The sequence below is a fragment of the Pipistrellus hanaki genome (genome assembly GCF_964339955.1).
Source record: "Pipistrellus hanaki genome assembly, chromosome: 10".
Classification (NCBI taxonomy): Eukaryota; Metazoa; Chordata; class Mammalia; order Chiroptera; family Vespertilionidae; genus Pipistrellus; species Pipistrellus hanaki.
The window spans coordinates 37,216,914-37,238,235 of NC_140512.1; positions in this window are offsets into that span (position 1 = coordinate 37,216,914).

Consider the following 21,322-nt stretch of genomic DNA (forward strand, 5'->3'; position numbering starts at 1 on the left):
ATTCTCTTTAGCTTGCTCTTTCTATCTTCTTCTCCCTCTCATGTGTGCAAAACCATACTACTTGAACATTAAAGAATACATTACATATCTTAAGACCTTTACTATTAGAAGATACATGAGTTTAGTTAATTAGTACCAAGGTTTCATGAACCAAGTGGTCAAGAACCTTTTTAGTGTAATTCTGGAATGTTAATTTTAATAAGTCTACTAACCTCTACACTGATAGTCATTATGCCTCCTGAAATGGGAGGTCTTGCTCTAGCACCACAGTCAAACTGGATTTCCCTTATCCCGAGCTCTGGTGCCTCAGTAACTAAATCTGTTTGGATGTGACTCAGTTGCAGGGAAGATTTCCTGAGAAGTTCTTGGCATACCTAATTTGTAAACAATGCTACAGATGATATAAAACCAGGATTGGGGAATACATTAAAACACAAAGCATCTTCAGGTACATACTCCAAATTAGCTCCTTTTACCCACAAGGGAACAGAGCATCTGCAGTAAGTCCACTTTGTTGTTATGGCCTATAAGTCTACTCCTTGCTGGCAGCATTTATATTATAGAATAGCTGCCTAGCAAAACGACACTAGAAAAAAAGTCAGATCTGGTGGTTTTCAACAGACTCAGAAAAACACACATAGGGGACAGAGCTGGAACTCTTTCCTTTAGAGTCTAGGCCACTAATCAAAGAATTCCAAGGAGAATTCTGCACACAGCCACCATTAAAATTTAAAAGGAGATTAGAGACCTATTTCCAGCCAGAATAATTCGAAAGCCCTGACATACACCATTATATTGTTTGATGAACATTTCCAGAAGAATGGGATGTCTGTTTTGACCTCTGCAGTGTGAGTAACACATGTCAAAAAGGAGGACAGAAGGCTTATTTTTATACAGATAGCAGAAAGCAGCTCTCCTTGTTAGGAAAGTATGGCAGCCTGATTTTTGCCTTTCTTTTTCCTTTGTAATTTGAAAGTCCTCCCAGATAAACCTTTTGGTACACAACTTGGTTTTGACATCCTGGCTTTATGCCTGTAACTGTTTATAAGTCATGTGAGGAAGTCATCTATCTTGACCAATATGGCTCAGACATATTTTCCATGTTAATTACACATGTTTGGACTGACATTGCAGTGATACAATTTCAGTTGTTTAAAACAACAGAATGGATGGCTCTTTAACTCAACAAATGTAGGTAAAACATTCTTCTCAGGGTAAATGTAACAAGTCTGGAAAGTATAAGGCACAAACACCAGTGGCTGAAACCTCAGAGACTAAGAAGCTGATATTCTGCAAGGATCTCTCATTTAGATGAAAAGCAAGTTGGGGAAGAACAACATAACTATCAAAAAATAATATGTGTTAGACCCTGTGACAAGATTCCTGTCCTAAAATGAATTGCCAATCTTACAAAGAAGCAGAGGCACGTATTACTTTGACCCAATGGAAATGGGTTTTTGAGCAGGGTTTTTGGATGGGTTTTTGAGCAGGACCTCAACATTTTTTAACACTTACCAGAACACCAGCAGTTAACCCCGTAATGGCCAACTGCTAGTTATTAACCTACATTTGGTCCCCAGCTGCAAGGCTCTGCTCACTTTATTGTCGTCTAGGCCTCAACCTATTAGCTGCCTGGTGACCGCTTGCATGCAGAAGGGCCTTTGGTTGACTAAATCCCCATCAGGATCGCAGCTGTTGTAAATATGCAGTGACAAAAATATCCATGTGCAATGAATTGTAGATAAATCTGTAAGCCAATTTAAGGAAAACCTGACAAACAAATGAGAGGACTAGTTGAATTCTCTGGCTTCTGAATATTACAAACTATATTCCCTTTATTTTTTGGAATATTCTTTGTGAAATTCAAGTATTCCCCTTTTTGTTCATTGGAAGATTAGGGTTAAATTTCAAAGTGATAGGCTCAGTTCAGGAAAATATATATATATATATATATAGATAGATATATATATATATATAGATATAGATATATATATATATTGATATATATATATTGATATATATATCGATATATATCGATATATATTGATATATATTAATATATATATATATGTATGTAATTTTATACCTTCCTTCACTCAGCAGTAAGAGAATGTGTTCCATGTTCAATAATTCAAACAAATCCCTGCGTTGGCACAATACTAATATCAGCATGGTATTTATTCACAACGTGCTGCAATTCAAACATCAACCCTTATCTGTTTCTTCTAGGCAGCAGGATTAACTCTGTGGTTATATACATTCAAATATATCACACCACAACCACTTATAACAGCCAAAGCTGCCAGGTCTGGTTCATTTTACAGAATGCCCTGGAAGTGCACTTGGTGAGTAACTGTGGTTGGTGTTATGGTGGTCAAGCCTATGTCCAGGCATGACCTTGAGAGACCTTGCTGACTATGCTTCTTCTTGCTACCTGGAAACATTTAAAAACAAGGAAGAAGACAAGAAATAAATGATTTATACTAAAATGATAAAATGGAGGGATCCTTCCCTCCATTGTATCATTGAATACCACTCCAAGATTCAACATCAATTAACAGATGTGATCTGAAACTTCCTTAGATCTAACTAAATTTAAACCCACAAGGGGCTGTTGATTCTGGTTCTAACTAATCAAAAATTGGGCCTGTTCCTGCCTGTGCTGACTGATTTGAATTCCTACTACAGAGTCTGTTCTTTTAATTAAATTATTGAGATTTCCCTGAACACTCAGTGACCTAGATTTTTCTCAATTCATTCATTCAAATATGTGCGAAGCACCTACTATGTGCCAGACACTGTGGATAAAACATTAAGGAGTCACAGTTCTTGCATCAAAGGGTCTTAGGGTTTAGAGGTATATAATCTCCAAAATGTGGAAGAGGAAATATTTTTTCCTTCCATTCATCCTCCAGGTCCGTGGTATCAGAAGTTATGCAATGATAGAGAAACTGCTATTAGCTCTTTATAGTGTTTCCCTGCCCTAGCCAGTTTGGCTCAGGATAGAGCATCAGCCTGTGGACTGAAGGGTGCCGGCTTCGGTTCCGGTCAAGGGCAAGTATCTCGGTTGCAGGCTCCTCCCCAGCCCGGGCCCTGGGTGGGACTCATGCAGGAGGCACCAATCAATGTGTCTCTCTTACATCAATGTTTCTCTCTGTCTTTCCCCCTCTTTCCCACTCTCCCTAAAAATTAATGGAAAAACATCCTCCAGTGAGGATTAACTAAAAAATAATAATAATAATAATTATATATATATATATATGATTCTCCCAACTTGGTGAGGTAAGAGAGAATTCTGAGATACGTATGTTACTGATGGCCTATTGATGTCCATTGAGAAAAAATTTAAAATTATCAGGTAGATATTTGGAGCAAAACCAATATATTGCATGCATGGAATTTTTAAAAAATTAAATATGTTATACACTTCACTTTAAAGGAAATTACAATTAAATCAGGAAAAACAAGACTATACAAATAAATTACAATACAATGAATTTGCAATTTGTGTATGTAATAATTTATGTGAAAAGTAGAATTATGCATCTCATGTATAGATGTGCTCTTGGGTAGAATTGTCAGGGCAACCTTCATTAGTTCAGATCCTCATCATCTCATATCATGTTGCTCTATTTTATATGTCATACTTTTAATGGAGGGTCCCCTCCACTCACAACATAAAGCACTGAAGGGTTGAGTGGAATCGAAGGATGCAGTACAGCTCCAATCTGCAACATGGAGCCTGTAAAATTAGTGAATACTAGAGGCCCGGGGCACAAAATTCATGGATTGGGGGGTATCCCTCAGCCCAGCCCGCACCCTCTTGCAATTTGGGATCCCTCGGGTAGGGTCCCACGGCCTGGCCAGCGAGTAGGGCCTATCAAGGCTTTCCTTCCCCTGGCTGCTGGCAGCTGGGCCCGCCCCCACTGCTGCCACTGCTTGCTACACGTGCCGTCTCCCCTCCCCACCACTGGTTGCCTCCCTCTGCAGCAACAGGCTGGGGTATGATTGCTTGGCTGTCTTGGGCCTCCTCTGCAGGGCCATTGCTGGCCGGCCCTGCACATCCGTCACAGCATCTCTGGCATCAATTATTAAAAAATGAAAAATATCATAAAATATAATGAAGATCAAGGGGGTGGGGCAGGGTGGAGGGGGTCAATGGGGGAAAATAAGGGACATCTCTAATACTTTCAACAATAAAGATGAATTTTTTAAAAAAATAAAGAGAATGAGCACCTAGCTCGTGCCAGACAATCCCTTAAAAGGAGGGTAAACTAACTCTTAAAAGAAAAGCAAAATTAAGGACACCAGTCCTATTGGATTGGGGACCCTTATGACCTCATTTCTGTTACTTATTTCTGTAAAGACCCTATCTCTAAATATGTTCATATAGGAGGTTAGTATTTAGACATAAACTTTTGTGGGGACACAATTCAGTCCTTAACACCAACTAAAATAAATTTTATTAATTAAAATTAAATTAAACAAATTCCATACATTGGATATCAAAATAATGATAGAAACATACAGATGGTATAGCAGTACTAATGTGTTATTTATAATTATATATATATATATATATATATATATATATATATATATATATATATAACAACTGTATTAACTAAGGAGCATAATTAATTAAAATTGCTTTTGTTCAAAAAAGGAAAATGGAAAGAATATGAATATTTTTTATTTTTAATGTAATTGTGCTATTATGAGGTGTCACATATACAACTGTGATAACAGATACATTCATCTAGACTATGTAGCAGTAAAGGAAATGGTATACTCCAGTGACTGCCTTAAAAATAAGGAGGCCTACATCATTAGTTTTTCTTTGATTCCTACTTTGGATTACATCAAACTGACCAAAACTTATAATTAATCCATTAAAACAAAAGCAAAGTTTAGACAGAGAACATTAATCAATTCAGATTTCAATAAGTACATAGGCCAATAAATCATCAACCAGCTGTGTCTTTTTTAAGGCATTGGTAAATAACCAGTTGGACTAAAATTAATTGCATCTTTTATTTCCCCCAATCCCTCACACACAAAGCAGTGTGAAAGTATCTGGAGACGAAGAATAAGCTGAGATTCAATTATAAATAAGATTACCAATTTAGCATACACACCAAGTAGTATAGGGCAGGATCGTAGAGTTCTTAAGTACCGGGTCAAAGCAAACCAAAGTGCTAAAAAATTAGATCATTGATTTTTTTTCCCAGGGACATAAACATATATTTTTTAATGTGTGAGATTTCATCCACATATAAGGACTTTTAAAAATTCCATTTGTGGCATCTCCATCAATAATACTTTAATTTATCAATTATGTTTTTAGACTTTCATCAAATAAATTGATTCAGTTATTCCTGATTTTAACACTTTGTAATACCTCATATCCAGGGGCTTCAACTTCATTCAGTTTACAGATCAACATAGCAAAAATTCATGACCTGAAACTTCCTAAAAAAGAAAGTATTTCCTCTTTAGAATGTAGGTGAGAGATGACTCGGAATACTATGTTAAGTATCAAAAACACTTCCTTACTGTGATTCTTCTTATTCCTTTAGGGACCAAACGAGGACTAATTCTATCTAGCCTCACACTCATGCTGGCCTTGCTCAACACTAAGTCTTGTCTCCCAAAGCATTATCTCTAGGATTACTGAGTGGCATCCTAGTTGGGCAAAAGGAACACAGATCTAGAAACTGGCTGCCACTTCCTAGGACCTTGGGAAAATCCCTTAATTTTCCAGTGCTCAGGTTTTTCACCTGTAAAACTGGGGAGATAATGCCTACCTCACATGCCAGGAGTATTAAATGATAATATTGAGTAAGGTATAGAACTGTGGTCGGCAAACTGCAGCTCGAGAGCCACATGCAGTTCTTTGGCCCCTTGCCTGAGTGCAGCTCTTCCACAAAATACCACGGCTGCGATGAGTATATTTTGAAGACGTGGCGTTAGAAGAAGTTTACGTTTAAAAAATTTGGCTCTCAAAAGAAATTTCAATCGTTGTGCTGTTGATATTTGGCTCTGTTGACTAATGAGTTTGCGGACCACTGGTATAGAACAATGGCTGTCACATAGTAGATCCAAACAAACAAACAAACAAACAAATAAATTAGTACAGTATATAATCTGACCAAATGCTGCCCTCCCTCCCACATCTTTTTCCCATGCCTGTGAAACACCAGAATAGATAGTGCTGTCTTCATGGGCATGTGACCCATGCACTCACACAGGATCCAGCACTTGGACCCACGCTTGATGAAACCTTTATCTGCTGCCATTTTGAAATTCTTTTTTTTTTTTTTAATTAAATGTATTTTATTGATTTTATACAGAGAGGAAGAGAGAGATAGTTAGAAACATCGATGAGAGAGAATCATCGATCAGTTGCCTCCTGCACACCCCCTACTGGGGATGTGCCCGCTACCAAGGTACATGCCCTTAACCAGAATCGAACCCAGGACCTTTCAGTCCCCAAGCCGACTCTCTATCCACTGAGCCAAACCGGTTTCGGCCATTTTGAAATTCTTAATAATTTTTAACATAATGTCCTCCATTTCCATTTTGCTCTGGGCACTGCAAATTATATAGTTAATCCTAACAATATGTCATCATGAGATTCCCTTGTCAATTCAAACTCTTCTCTGAATATTCTCAAGATCTTGTCTTAAGTCCATTTTCCTTGCAACAGTCTGAAATGGAAGATTTTTATCAGAAGGTAACGAGCCGGGTGTGTCTCACTCCCTCTCATTTGAAGACTGCACCATCAGTCTATTTACCCACTACATCCCTCACTCTCATATACTGAGCCAGTCACTCAGGAAGTTTGTTCTTGACTCCTTTTCTTCCTCCTCTTCATCTCTATTTGTGCATTAATTCTTGGTGATTTCAGAATTTATATGGATGAACCCTTTTTTTTTTTTACCCTTTTTAAAAAAAAATATATTTTATTGATTTTGTACAGAGAGGAAGGGAGAGACACAGAGAGTTAGAAACATCGATGAGAGAGAGTCATCGATCAGCTGCCTCTTGCACACCCCCTACTGAGGATATGCCCGCAACCAAGGTACATGCCCTTGACCGGAATCGAACCCGGGACCTTTCAGTCCCCAAGCCGACGCTCTATCCATTGAGCCAAACCGGTCCCGGCTGGATGAACCCTTTGAAGCCCATCTGTCAGATCCTTCCTCTCACTTCCAATCACCTGTTCCTCCATCCCTTCCCAGCCGGCGATGCTGACATTGCATCACCACTGACTCACCAAACCTGAAATCATAAAGTCCAGTCACCCCTTCTCTGGTTTCCATCTGCTGTTCTTCCAGCTTGCATTCTCAAGTAATCGTTTTATAAGAATTCTTTAACCTCAGTGAAACATCAAAACCACTGACTTCACTTTTCACTCTCCTTCTACCTGCTTCCTTTTCCTATTTCCCCTTTCACTTGGCTTTTATTCCATGTTTCCTAATTGAAATAATTATATTTTAATTATTTTAACTTGCTTCTACTTTGCTTTTACTTCTACTTCTGCTCACTCTCCCCCAAAAACCCAAACACTGGTTGAAACAATTTTGAAACTTTTTCATCCAACACCTGAGAGACTTAATTATAGAAAATTACCAACTAATCATAAAACCACTGAAAGGTATGCTAAAATGTTCATATGGATTATCAACACTTCCTAGTGAGCCCACTGCACTTCCAAAGTAGTTTCACTCCCCAAAAAGAGTCATATGTCACCCTTTTACTAGTATACTTTGCCCATTTCTTTGCTCCCCCTCATTGCAAAGCTTCTGGATGACTTTTTAGTACTTGCTAATCCTATTTTCTTCTCTTCGCTCTTCAATTTACAACATTATCGTGTCGTACCCCCCCCCCCCCCCCCCAGCCATCACTCCAAATATCTTTTCCTGTTCATGTCACTTGTGGCTAACAACTTGCCAAATCTGATTCCCTCTGCTAGCTGATCAATTGCGGAGCCTGTGAGGTGGGCGCCCTGCAGAGGGAGGCCTGGGCTACCGGGCTGACGGCACTGCCACAGAGGGAAGCCCAGGCCACTGGCCAGCAATGCTGTGGCAGGTGTGTGGGGCCGGCCAGCAATGGCCCCACAGAGGAGGCCCAAGCCAGCCAAGTGATCATATATTCCACAAATGAGTGAGATCATGTGATATTTATCTTTCTCTGACTTATTTCACTTGGCATAATGAATGCTCTCTAGGTCCATCCATGCTGTTGAATATGGTAGGAGTTCCTTTGTATAGCAGTATAGTATTCCAATGTATAGATTTACCACAGTTTTCTAACCCACTCATCTGCTGATGGACACTTAGGCTGTTTCCAAATCTTAATAATGGTGAATTGTGCTGATATGAACATAGGGATTATCCTTTCTGATTAGTGTGTCTGATTTCTTGGGCTATATTCCTAGAAATGGGATCACTGGGTCAAATGGGAGTTCCATTTTTAGTTTTGTGAGGAAACTCCACACTGTTTTCCACAGTGGCTGCACCAGTCTGCATTCCCACCAGCAGTATACAAGGTTATTCCTATTAAAGACTTCAGAATGTATTGATATTACCTTATGATTTTGATTTTTTAAATAGATTGATGTAAATAATTATATTGGTAGGTTCCTGGATATTAAAAGTCCCTCTCTCTCTCTCTCTCTCTCTCTCTCTCTCTCTCTCTCTCTTTTTAACAAAGATCTTTGCATCTGCATTTACATATGAGGTTGGTCTACATATACTTTTTTTTTTCAATGCTGACTTCAAAAGTGTTTATGTTAAGAATTTTTTTCGAGTGACTATAGGAGCTAAAATAACATGGCAATTATCTGTTTTTTAAATGGTTTGATAGAAACTGAAAATCTGTGGTTTACGTGGTTCTTACTAATGGCAGATTTTAAACTTCTCAATCTCTTTTATGATTTTTGGCTTCAGTTTTTTTTGTTTTTTTTACCTTCCCTTGGGGTAATTTTAGAAGTTTAAATTATGTTAGAGAAGCACTTATGTCAATATGTCTAATGTTTTCACATCTGTTGCCACAGAATTATCTGTAGAAATATTTTTTTATTTAGTACTAAAAGACCAGTGCATGAAATTCATGGAAGTGGCGGGCAGTCCCTCAGCCTAGCCTGCACCTTCTCCCAGTCCAGGACCCCTCACTTCTTACCTTCTGCTTGTTCACTGCTCCCTATTTCTCGACTCATTGCTCCTTGGCACTGCTGAGGAGGCAGGAGAAACTCCCACAACCACTGTTAAGCTTTCCAGCCATGAGCCTATCTTCTGGCTCAGCAGCACTCCCGCTGTGGGAGCACACTGATCACCAGGGGGGTAGCTCCTGTGTTGAGCATCTGCCCCCTGGTGGTCAGTGCGCATCATGGGGTCATTCTGCCATTCGGTCAATTTGCATATTAGGAAATTTGCATATTAGGGTTTTATTATATAGGACTAGAGGCCCAGTGCATAAAATTCATACACGGGGGTTGGGGGGGTTCCCTTAGCCCAGCCTGCACCATCTCCAATCTGGGACCCCTAGGGGGATGTCCAACTGCCAGTTTAGGCCTGATCCCACAGGGACCACTGGCTCCTAATTACTCACCTGCCTGCCTGCCTGATCACCCTTAACTGCCCCCCTGATGGTCCGCTCATCCCCAACTTCCCCTCCTGCTGGCCTGGTCGCCCCTTACTACCTCCCTCCCCCTCCGCCAGCCTGGTCACCCTTAACTGTCCCCCCTGCCAGTCTGGTCACCTGCTATTCGGTCATTTGGTTGTCCCTCACTAACCCCCCTGTTGCCTGTTTGCCCCACACAGTCTGCTGCTCAGTCATTTGGTCGACCCTCACTAACCGCCCTTCACCTGCTTGCATAGTCACCCCATGCAGCCCGTTTGGTCGTCCTTCTGTCCTTCGGTTGTTTCGGTTGTGATGGTCCTTCAGTTGTTTCAGTTGTGACGGTCGCTTAGACATATATATAAATTTGAATCACATCTTTACTTATGTCTTATATCTCATTCCCATTCTTCCATATCTTCCTCCTTTTTATTCTCTTAATCAGGCTTCTTTTTCTTCTCAAATCCCATTAGACTTTCAATATGGTTAGTTATTGAATGATTGATCTCTAAAACCTAAAGTTATAATTTTATGGCAAGCTTTTTATATAATATTTGTAATTCAATTCTTATTATACATTTGTCATTTATGCATGACACAATTTTTACTGTTATCTTGAGTCTCCAAATATAGTTCAATCAGAAGGTATATTCTCACTCGGTAATCAAAACTGTCCCCCAGTTAGGGCCCACTATGGGGAATCAGGGGGATACAGGGCAGAAACTATATCTGGTAAAGAAGGTGATGCCAACTCTTTGTTGTGGGTGGTCAGGTGTGAAAGGATGTGAAGAGAACAAGAAAATTCTTGTGTGACTGACATTGTGATGAGCTGGAGTGGTAATCTTTGAGTTCTGCATATGTAAGCTGACTCTTTCAGAATATTTCTTAGATTCCTCACAAACCCTCCATCTATAGAGAAGTGACTCCTTTTTGGCTGGTTGATTATTCCTTCCATGTTCTTTCAGAATCCTTCAGGGCCTCTTCCTTAGCTCTCCCCTGAGATCACATTGCCCTTCAGTGAGTGTTGAAACTGACAGAAACTGAGATGCTTCCTAGCAGGCCTTCTCTCATGCATGGTGTGTTCAGAATCACACAAGTATCTTTTGCTTTAATAACTTCTGAGCACAAATGCTCATCTCAGCTTAATTTCATTCTCAGTATTCTCTTTAAAGCCCTTTCCTTTATAGTGTGGACTCACAGCATAGTTATTTCCAAACCATTCCTTTCTCTACATTATACAATGGTTCAGCCTCAGAAAAACTATCTTAAGCAATTTTAAGCCGAAAAGTGTTTAATTTATTTAATTAATGTGTGTGACAAATTTTGGCAAGGCAGTAGAATGGCTCCAAGTGAGCCTGCTGGAACATGGCCACAATCAGGAAACTTCAACTGACACTCTATACCAGTAGTTCCTGAGGTTGCGAAAGGGAAGAACTCAGACAATGAATTCTACAGTGATGCAATTTTACATTTTGACCTATGGTAGGGATAGGAGATAAAGAGTAAGCAGTGTTTAGATATAAAATATATATTATGCTAGAGCCTAATTATTGCTATGAAGACACACACAGAAAAACAGTGTTGGTTCTTACACTGAAGCATCAAAGGTTAGATTCCTGTCAAAGCCATGTGTACCAACTTCAATCCAGGCCCTGGTGGGGGCACATTAGGGAGGCAACCCAATGGATGTGTCTCTCTCACAAAGATGCCTTTCTTTCTCTCTTTTCTGCCATCCCACTCTCTCTAAAAATCAAGGGAAAAAATATCCTCCAGTGAGGATTAAACCAAAGAAAAAAACAAAAGGAGAAAATTGAGTCAGGCATATTACTGTTGGGGGGGAAGAAAATTCCAGAAAGAAGAAGAAGAATGCCTACTATGTTTAAGAAACAAGGAGGGCCAGTGGGGTTAAAGCAGAGTGAGAAAGGATTGAGTCATAATAAAGTGAGGTCACGAAGTTATTGGCAGTGGGAGAGGGTGAAGATACGAAGTAGGGGCAGATCTTGTAGGCCTTAGGAGTCATTGTCAGGAATTTGATTCTTACTGTGAGATGGAGAGCTGTTGAAGGGTTTATTCAGTGGAGTGACAGGAACTAACTTATTTTAACAGTATTCCTCTGGTTTTTGAGACTAGGGAAAGAGATTTATTGATCCGTTACTGAAATCATATGAGTGAGATATGATGGTGATTTGGATGAGGACACTGGCAGTGGATGTGTTAGATATGATCAAATTCAGCATAGCTTTAGCTTAAAAATGTGTTAATGAATCAGATATGGAGTGTGAAAGAAAAGTCAAAGACAATTCAAGATTTTTTATTTGAGCAGCTTGAAGGATATAGTTTCTATGAACTAAGATATGGAAGGCTATAACAGGAAATTTGGGTGAGGAAAGAAGTTCAGCTTTAGATATATTAAATTTGAAATGATTGTTAGACACTCAAGCTGAGGAAAGAATGGACATGTGAGTCTGGACATCCATGGGCATTTCCTTACGAGATGTGAAAATGAGGTGCCACCTAGTTTCCCTCGAAAGACCCTTTCCTTTGTTTCCATCACTTTTTTGTTCCTCTCATATTTTCATTTATTTACATTTTTGCTCTGTGCTTTAAGATAATTATTATCCTAGAAATTTTAAATCTTAACAAGAATTATCCTCTCTTCATTTGCTAATATAAAATTTAAAATAATATTCATAATTCAAGGGGGGAAATGTTATTTATACACAGACACTGCCTGTGAATGTCCTGAAATGATCTTGTTCTTATTGTGTTAAATCAAGCAGCCCCTGCCTCTCCAGAAGCTCTGTATCAGAGGGGCCTACTCCGAGTCCTCAATTTAGAGCCCTCTTTGTGTGCTGGCCCCCTGAGAAGGGGTTTCAGCCTGTGTGCCACTAACTGCAGCTCAGGAGTAAATTTGTATGGTATCAATATCCTGAATGATGAAAAGCTTGATGGTTTCACCACTTGGACCTGGAGAAAGGCACCTGAAAGGTAATCAAATTGTTATCTAGGTACCAACAAAAGACAGCGAATGCCCAGGTTTCTGCTGAGGACTCAGTCCCTAGGGGTTGTAAAAACCAGGAACCCTCACTTGGGCCTATGTGGGCTATGGCGCAAGATATGCACAGAAGTTCAGATCTTCACTTCCTATTCTTGCCCTGGACTTCTATATTCTGGACTCTATGCCAAGGACAGAAAGCCTCCATTTGTTCTTTCTTGACGTAAAAAAAAACAAAAAACAAAAAACTAAAGAATTACAGAATTATCCAGACCTGAGCTTCATCCATTCAATATTTATTGCCAACAGAGGACCCAAATAGCTATGGGAAGCCATAATGTGGGAAATCGAAGGAATATGAGATAGTGTTGACTTAGCACGTAGGTACTTTATATCTTATATAGTCCTTGGAACTATTCCACAAAGTAGATATTATTGACTTCATTTGTATATGAAGAACCCTGCTTTATAGAGAAGGTAAGAAAATACCATACTCACTGTCACCCAAATCTTTCTGACCCCTAACCTCATGGCTTAGCCACTGAACTGTTTTACTTTTGAAATATTGTTACTTTTCTTAAAAGATTTATACATATAAATATGTCTGGCCGAAACTGGTTTGACTCAGTGGATAGAGCATCAGCCTGTGGACTGAAAGGTCCCAGGTTCCATTCCAGTCAAGGGCATGTACCTTGGTTGCAGGCACATCCCCAGTGGGGGATGTGCAGGAGGCAGCTGATCGATATTTCTCTCTCATCGATATTTCTAGCTCTCTATCCCCTTCTCTTTCTCTCTGTGAAAACTCAATAAAATATATTTTAAAAATATGTCTGAACACTTTTTCAATATTTCTTGATATTTTTGCATGTAGGGATAATACCCTAAGTGTCTCAGCCAGTCTCTCTGCCAGTAAATGGTAGAGTGGCTATTGGAACCCAGGAATGATATCTCCAAAGCACATGCTCTTACTACACTACACATTATTTTTATAGTTAAAATATATATGATTTCTATTGGCCTCAGTTCCCTTTTATTAATCTATAAAAGGGTAATATGCAAATTGGTCATGATGCCCTCACAGTAACAACTGAACAGCAGGCTGTATTGGGCAACCAGGCTGGCAAGGGGGTTAGCAAGAGGTGACCAAACGACGATCCAGAAGGCTGCATGGGGCAACCAGGCCGGCAGGGGGGTTAGCAAGGGATGACCAAATGACTGACCAGCAGGCTGCATGGGGTGACAGGCCGGCAAGGGGAACAGTGAGGGACAACCAGGTCCATGGGGGGGGGGGGAGGCAGTTAGGGGTAACTACGCCAGTAGAGGGGGGCAGTTGGGAGTGACCAGGCTGGCAAGGGGGGCAGTTAGGGGTGATCAGGCTGGCAGGAGGGACAGTTAGAAGTGATCAGGCAGTCAGGCAGGTGAGCAGTTAGAAGCCAGTGGTCAAGGATTGTGAGAGGGATGTCCAACTGCTGGATGTCCTTGGGATCAGGCCAAAACCGGCAGTTGGACATCCCCCAAGGTGTCCTGGATTGGAGAGGGTCCAGGCTGGGGCTGAGGAGACACCCTCCCCCATGCACTAATTTGTGCACTTGGCCTCAGTGTATGTAGTGTATGTGTGTATATATATATTTTTTTTTTCATGATTAATACTATTTCAAGAAATCACAAGCCTTAAGTAGATAAAAGCAAATTTCTCTGTGTCACCCTAGCTATAAAGAAATTCCTAGAAAGTTCTGATTACCTGGCTTGATACATCTCAATTATTGCTCAATCTGAACACATCATGTCTTGAGTTGGGCCTGGGAATATGCTAAACCAACTTGGCAGCAGAACTGGTGGGGTGTGTTTGGCATAATCTGTACATCCTCCCAGAACTACCTTAGTTCTTCCAATTTATCATATTGATAGTATCTGGAGTAATCATCATTATTAATAGACTGGATCTTTTCCAGGCCCATATTTTTGGACTTTTCTCACTTCTCTTATCATGGCCCCAGATCATGCTCTATTAACTAAGGACCACCCAGGAAAAGCATTTAGGTTGGATGTAACCATATCAAATTTCCCAGAGCTCCTTGGTCACCCGAGACCACCCAGAGAGATAACAGAAGACCTATTAAAGTTTTGGTTCGGACTCAACTTCCAAAGAGCGTGATGTCTTCTCCCACATTGAGAAAGCAATTGGCTTGGATGCAGTATATCATCCCACCACTTGGCTTCAGTGATGTGTATGAGCATCAGCTTTCTTCATTTGAGGATCACAGCCTGTGAATCCTAAACCGCATCTTCCAAGAATGTTGCCAAAGCCATCTCTCCAATATAGCCTACCCAATAGATTGAAGAAAGCTTTACCTTTTTTCCTTTGATTGTTTTTAATTCTTGGTAAATTCACAACATTTTACTATCGATAGTGCATTGTGGTTGTTTAGGTATATTGTATCAGATTCATGAAGGATACTGACATTTTCATTCAGCTTATTTCTGCCCATGAGTTTGGGGAACAACACAATATGAAATATACATTTTAAAGATAATATCAGGGTGAATCCTATGAATTGTCAGGAGTAGGTAGGTTCTTTTTTGTAAGTCTGATTGTGCGGTACAGTAATGCAATGTATTTGTATGTCTTTATTTTACAAGAGCAGAAGTGGGATGTAATGAATGAGCATATTGAATCATTCTCCAGCTAAAAATTTTTGACCTTCTGAGTATATATTAGCACTGGCATATTCCAAACCTTTCTATTAAATCCCTTGAGCAACCCCAAATTTATATTATTTTAAAAGAAATTTTTCTTGTGTAAAGAGATACTAGTATAGTTACACTGCAAGTCACCATATAATCTGACCTAAGCATAGACATGCCTTTTAAAAACCCAGGATGCTGCTTTTCCTGCAACCATCCATCAACCTAATGACCGAGAATGTAAGAAAATTCTATTTATGATATTCCACTTTCCCCAAAAACCAAGGACAGAAGGTTTCATCAGTTTGTGAAATATTTAAAATTTCATCTAAGATAGATAAATTGAAGCCCAAGTGATAGATCTAGTGGAAAAAGGTAAAATTCTACTAGATTTATTTGTCTATTTCTTGAATAAGAGGAGGGGTTAACCCAAGAGTCATTTGTCAACCACCATGTGGAATCACTTATGCTAGACTGAGCCATCAATTAAATTGGAAAGCATTTCCCTTTACTTTCTAGATTATAGAAAAAAAACAATGCTTATACAAATGAGAAGAGGGAGCAGCAAGACTATGCCTGGTTCATCCAATCCCCCGAGTTCCTCCAATTCTATTACCATAGATTGTCTTTCATCACCTCCTGGATTTTCACCTACAACTGCAGTGCAATGCAAGCATCCAGTTACACATCCACACCACTGGTGAGCAGACAGACTAAGAAATCTCTCCAATTTAGTCATTTATGTGTCAGCAAGCAGGGAGACCAGCTTCCCTCATTGCCAGAAAGCTTACTTCTGCAGCACTGAAGTGATGGCCAGACATTTACAAGCCATTTTCTTTGGCTGACAATTTTGTTTTTAAACCCTTAATGGAGCATCTGCAACTACTGTTTTATTGAACTAATTTCAAATGCAGTCATGTTTCAGTAATCTATGACAGTTTTAAAAGTTTGAAGAGACCACTAGTTGGAGACAAGAGTAGAGTAGATGTCTTTTATTGGGATTTGTTAACATCTTACTAAACTACGCTATACAGATATTGACTTTAGGTCAAGCAATAAGATCCCTCTTTAAACCTAAAAAATTCCATGTCAAGTGATAAAATGAGAACACACAGGCCAACAAATTCCTACTCCAATATACAACTATCACAGACATACATAAAAATAAAAGGTGAATAATTTAAAAGGCCCTAGAAAATGCCACACAGATTAACTTTAAAGAATATATACTCATTTATTTTAAAAAAAGAAACATGCTGGACACTGTCTTAGATTTATGGGCCTAACAGTGACTAAGGTGTCTGAGTTCAGGCACTGCCATTCTGGGGTTGTGAAAACTGACAAAAAAAAAAAAAAAAAAAAAGTAATATGTGATTACAGATCTTGCTAGAATGTGATAAGTGCAATGAAAAGGAGTAAGGTAAGGGAGCTCCTAAGTACAGGAATTGGGAAGGGGTTTCAGGCTACAGAATTTAGGTATAGGATTATAGTTAGGATACAATAGAAAGTCTATGGCTGAGTGGATTGATGGGTGCACAAAGTGTAGTGTTCTGTTACACTTAGTGAGAAGTCAATCGGTCATTTTAACAAATTAAACTACACTCTTTATACGATATTTACACAGGCTGTATACTTCTCACATCATTCCTGCTTTTATATATGTTAGTATTATTTTAGTTTTTATAAGTTATTTGGTATGATTTGGTAGGTTCTTATTTGGGTCTGGGAATGCTCAAATTTTCCCCATATATGTTAATGATAATTGCTTCTTCACTTATGTCATTTCAGCTTACGAAAGCCTGCATAGGAGTATCCTACTTTCAGACAGCATGCAAAACATGTATGATCAGTAAAAGTTTCAGAAGGTACTAAGGTATAGAAAAACTTCTATTGGAAATAAGAAATGTATATTTTGTTACACTCAACAATGAGGTCACATCCCAAAACTGTAATAGTCAGTAATCAACTATTGCAATGTAATACAAAGCCATTCTCGGAAGCGGAACAACTGGCAGAAGTCTAGAGTGACCTCCTTTGCCTGAATTATATGTTTATCATTGAGAATTGTATGAAGCAAGGTACAGGGTGTCATTGCAAGGTCTATTTGAATCAGAGGTTTTTGCTTCTAGGTTTACAGGACATTTGGCTTGTATTCTTTGTTCCTCTATCCCATCAGTTATTTCTCAGGAGACCTATAGTCTTGTAAAATGGTCCGTGTAGTTAGCAAAGGATAAAAACTGGTGGAAAATATCCAGTTCTTCCAGTTCCTACTTAATTTTAGCTCCATCTGTAGCCATGAGAGTCAGCCTAGCACAACTACAAAAATAAGCACACCCAGAGCTTGAATAAAAAGAAACTTTGAATGTGAGAGTTGCAAGCTTAAAAATCAGGTATAGGTATGTTTCCTCTTGAATATTTTTGTTTTACTTAGCAATTTTATGAGAGAGGAGTATTCTAAGTTTTTACATAAGAGTAAAAATGTTAAATGTTCTCTGAAATTCTGAGATACTGCATGATAAGTTTGAGGGATATGATGTGAACGAGGCAAGTATAATCTTGCATTCTTAAAGCTTACAGTATGATGAAAGTGTACAAACGTAAAGATACAAATTAAGTTAAACACCATAACTGCAACAATAGTGAGGATATAGGATTCTGTGAGAGAGGTTAGAATAGACATTCCCATGGGCATATTTAAGGTTAAATGCAATCCATTGTTATATAAATTTTAACTCAATTCAAACTTTCTCCTGCTCTTAAGAAAGTATGTAGAGATAAAAATTAAAGACAATAGCTCATTTATAATAATAATCAAAATATATATTATTTTATGCTAAAATATGTCCCATATCTTAAATTGGGTGTATATAGTGTGTAATTCCATGAGAAAATAAAGCAAACCAAAATCTATTAGTATGGTTGGAGATGAACAGCTATAGCTAATGTCCATTTATATTAAAAGTAATAAAGAAATTATATTATTCTATATGGTGGTCAGTGCTTTAGTGTGGTCATCAAATAGACATTACAATTTCAAATTGCTCACCTAAATTCATTGTTAAAAAGTTCGACATAATAATGGCCTGATACTGATTTTAATACTCAAAAATAATAATGAAATGAAAAAAATAATAATAATGAAATGGAGCACATTACAAATTACTTTTACAACTCACCAAATATAAATACCTTTTTAAAATATTTTTTTTTTTATTTATTTCAGAGAGGAAGGAAGAGGGAGAGAAAGATTAAAACATCAATGATGAGAATCATTGATCGGCTGCCTCTTACACGCCCCCCACTGGGGACTGAACCCAAACCCAGGCATGTGCCCTTGACTGGAATCGAACCTACGGCTCCTCACTTGCCAGGCCTACACTTACTGAGCAAAACCATCCAGGGCTAAATATCTTTTTTTTTTTTAATGAGAAATAACCAAAAGACCTTTGGAAAGAGTTCGTGTTGATTTTAAAATGTCATTTTAGAAATAGAACTTCTTGTAGTAGAATCCTTTAACTTCTACTGTAGAAACACTTATCTTTGAATTTATGTCTTCAAAAACAACAACAATCAAATTGAATGGTCAGAAATATTTCATTCTGTTTATGGATATGTACTGCTATCAAATGTTTTAAAAAAATTTTCCACAGGAAATTTATTGTAGTCATTCAGAAAGCCAACAACTGGAACAGATGATAAAAGGTGCTCAATGATTAGCCAGCTGGATTTTCAAGGTTTTTCATAATTTAAGATGCCTTTTGATTTCTACAGTACGAGTTGAGTCCACAGAATTTTAGTCTTGAGTCAGACCAGAGTTACTGTGGTATGAATTGAATAAAGGAACACTTTTTTAAAGACTTATTTCTTCCTTGTCTTTCTAAAAGAATAAATGCCCACTCAATCACTGATGCAAATTTTACTATAGGAAAGTAAAAGAGATCACAGTTCCCCAAATCATAGAATTTGAACTGTTTGTTAAGCTCAAGTTTATATCAGTCCAAAATAAATCAAAATAAATATCCTCTAATTCCTACAACTAATCTTATCCCCTAAAATACCACAACTTCTACAACTATAGCTGAGCTCATTCTAGAGCAGATAGTACCAGCAAAATAAAAGTTAGTACCAAAAAATAAAAATAAAATAAATCCATTTTTTTCACTGTTCATAATCCCCAAGATAGTAGTTGTCAACTGGCCAGGGAATGTGTCTATGTGGGCCAAACCACAGATAAATATTTTATCAACTGTATATTTATTTTACTATTTGGCATATCATAAATATGATCCAAATTTCCCTTTCTTCGTGAAATTTTAATATATGTGTTCTGATCTAAGGCCAGAAATCTCTGCCATATCAGTGATTTTATAAGAATAGCAAAATAAAAATTTTCATATTATATCCAGATATTTGACTTCATGTATTTAAAAAACCTAGATTTATATAACTAGCCTTAATAATATTTAAACTATGCATAATATTCAAAAATAGAATATTCTTATTCTTTAAATACATTTCTAAAGAAAACATTCAAATTCCTAAATTAAGTAATGTACTTTCTGTGAATATTTTTGTGTGGCATATGGTATTATAGTACATGCTAAAAAAAAGACTGTAGGATTTATTGAAAGATCAACTTAAGTATATAATGTCATAAAAAATATCTAAACACATTAGCATGTTAACTGTGATATGATAAACTTTCATGTATCAGGTCAATATAAAACCCTTTTTCACCAATGCATTAAAAAAATTCACTTTCTATGTGTAGGGGGAAAAAGGATATCAAATTTCTTTTAAAAATGTTTTTGCAATATTCTATTTTAAGAATTAACTTTTTCAGAGTAATTAAAATGTGACTATAATTTGCAACTTAATGAATTTGAGCACGCATGTTTGCTTTCCTTTCCTGTGGCAATTCACTTAAATTGACAGGAACAACACAAAAATAAAGAATACATTCATAACAGGGAAAGGAATGGAAGGATTAGTGTATACTAGAGAATTCAAGAACAACAAAATGTAGATGAGAAACCTTTTCCCGCCATCAAGCAGCCTAGATACCCTAACAAACCCTGCCCTAAAAAGCACTAAGAATGTTGGATACAATGTACATAGCATCAGTTCCATCCTTGGATCTGCTATAACAGGATAAGGATTATTTGAGACCAAAACATGAAATGAAAGAAACTAAGCAAAAATTTTGCTTTTACCTTGAAGATATTTGCCAAACTCAGGAAGTCTTGAGACATTTTCAAGGTTTAAAAGATCACAGGAAACAGAAATAAATCCTAGAGCCAAACCAATGTGGAAAGTCTTATAGATGATTTTCCCACATAGACTTGAGAAGTCCTAATGCCACATTCTCAATTCATATACAGTCAGTGTAGTTGGTATAGTCTGGGAGTTCTAGTCAGTACAATAAAGCATACATACATAAATATGTAATATGTACATAGAAAAATGCATATACATTGAAAAGGAGGAAATAAATGTATCTTTATCTACAGATCATATGGTCATCTTTGTAGAAAACCTTAAGGAATCTACCATATCAAAAAAAAAAAATCCTACCAGAACTTACCCCTCTAAAAAAACAAAACACACACACACACACACACACACACACACACACACATAAAACTATCAACTAATAAAAAATAGGAAACTTATAGTTTGTAATTTCAATATACAAAAATCCATTGTGTTTATACATTAACAACAAATAATTGGACACTGAAATTTAAAAACCAGCAGCATTTACCACATTATTGAATAAAAATGAAACACCTATGGATAAATTTGCCAAAATATGTATAAGACCTGTATATTGAAAACTATGAATTGTTGCATAAAAAAAAATGAAGAGCTAAATATATGAAAAAAATATGCCATTAGAAAATTCAATATTGTTAGTGCAGTTCTTCCCAGTTTGATTTTTAAATCCAAGCAACAAAAGTAAATTCTACTAGACCTTTTTGAAATAAAAAGAGCACTATGCTAAGCAAAATAATCCTG